A 1,915-nucleotide genomic window follows, 5' to 3' on the forward strand; every position below is an offset into this window, starting at 1 on the left:
TGGGGTGACGAAAATGTCTTGGAACTAGAAAGAAGTGGTAGTTGCAGAGTATCGTGAATGTACTACATGCCACTGACTTATTCACTGAAATGGTTAATTTTATGTTATGTGAATTTCACCTCATTTAAAAAGAAAATGGAAAAAAACCCCAAAAACATAAAAACCCTTATTTCCAAGGGTTTCTGATTAGTGGTTGTACGAAGTAGCGGCAGAATGTTGTAGATAACTTGGACATGAGGCTCCTTTGGGTTGAGGTGAGGGTGAGGAGTTTAAAGGTCTGACCTGTCTCCCTGCTGGGTCCCTCCCGTCCCCATGTTCACTGCACTGAAGGAATGTAAGGCCCTTCCTGTTTAGAAAGGGCTGGTGCCAGAGGGGCTGGGTGGGTACAGGGGGACGGGCACTCAGTCATTGCTAATGTGCTGCCCCTTCCCTGGCATCCTCTTACAGTGTCCAGCGCTCCATGAACCATGTGGGGTGTTCGAGAATAACGATGACACCTGAGCAGCAGTATTTCCCAAAGTATGATCCGTTCAACATCGGCCCCCCTAGATGGTCCTCCGTCCAAAGACAGCTTCTGTGGTCAGATGTGCTAGAGACCCACACTGCTCATTACCACACGAAGGAACCTGAGGATACCTGGTAAGTTCCGTGTAGTCCTGACTTCNCAAAACATTTGCACATGATGGCAGGTTTGAAGACTGTATGGTAAGAAGGCAGTGTGTCTGTTGAGGGAGCCTGCTGGCTGCTTAGGCGAGGCCATTCGGGGCCATAGTACTTTAGTGGGGCAGATAAGGACTAGGTCTCGTGAGCCTGTCTCTTAGCTCTGTGGGCTGAGAAGTTCAGTCTTGGCTCTGGGAGCAGATATACCCTAACCAGACTCATCAGAGACGGATGTACACATGAGGGTACCAGTTCATTGATGTACAATGAGGACTGTAACAGACAAACCAGAGACTTGTGTTCATTGATGGCTGCATTTTCTCCCACCAGGAAAATAGATCCACCCCTTACAAGCCTTCAGGCATGAGCTTAGCCTGTTGGAGGAATAACAGGTAGTCAGGTAATTAGACTGGAAGGAATAAGATGAGGGGTGGTAGGAAATGAGGTTGAGAGAGAGGTAAGGGGGCCAGCTCATGCAGCACCGTGAAGGCCATGTTAGGGAGTCTGGGTTTTATTCTAAGAGATAAGAGCTATTTAGGGTGTTAGAGGCAGGGAGATGATCTGAATTACTTTTCAACAGGATAATTCTGGCTGCTAAGTGGAGAATCAATTTTAAGGGGATAAAAATGATAATTAAGAGAAAAGTCAAGAAGCCATTGCCGAAGTTTTGACAAGTGGATGGTGGCTTTGGACTAGCATAGTGGGAGTGAAGCTAGAGAGAGAGGAGGACTGATTTGGGATGCTTTTTTATGGGAATGAAGACGAGACTTGCTGAGGGATTGGAGGTATGAGTCCATGCTTACTCACCAAACAACTTTCCAATTGTAATTTGTCTTCTTAGTAGATTTTCCCTCTGGAAAAGGAAGCCCTGATCAGGGAACACAGGGACCTGATTTTCCTGCTAATTCTAGTTTTCTTCCCTGAGAATCTGAACTTGAGTCTGAGGGTTAGGTGACTCGCTGGGTACCCAGAATGTAGTTTGTAACACTCGGAGCTGGCCTCAGCCATGTTCACACAGCTGGAATCAGAAGAGGAGGAAGAGGATCTGAGTGACAAAGAAAGCAGACCCCGGTCCAAGGGGAGAAGGGAGATAGAGAAATCTGAGTCCTGAGCTTGTTCAAGTGTTTGGCTCCAGCCGTTCCCAAGACCCAGTTCAATTTCTCACTTTAGTTTTCACAAGATAGTCTCATAAGCCTTACGCTCTAAACCACACTGGTCGTGAAATAAAAGGTTCTTATTAAATGCATATAGTTTA

General features: G+C 46.4%; 1 protein-coding gene across 1 annotated transcript in view; it reads left to right on the top strand.

Moving 5' to 3' along the window:
• Positions 1-447: 447 nt before the first annotated feature.
• Positions 448-1,915, top strand: part of GARS1 (glycyl-tRNA synthetase 1) — a 66,821-nt gene continuing 65,353 nt past the window's right edge. Inside the window, exon 1 of the mRNA XM_019639943.1 lies at positions 448-639. The gene's annotated coding sequence lies outside the window, so the exon portion shown is untranslated. The remainder of the gene's footprint in view (positions 640-1,915) is intronic.

This window comes from Hipposideros armiger, unplaced genomic scaffold, assembly GCF_001890085.2.
Source record: "Hipposideros armiger isolate ML-2016 unplaced genomic scaffold, ASM189008v1 scaffold_47, whole genome shotgun sequence".
NCBI classification, from domain to species: domain Eukaryota; kingdom Metazoa; phylum Chordata; class Mammalia; order Chiroptera; family Hipposideridae; genus Hipposideros; species Hipposideros armiger.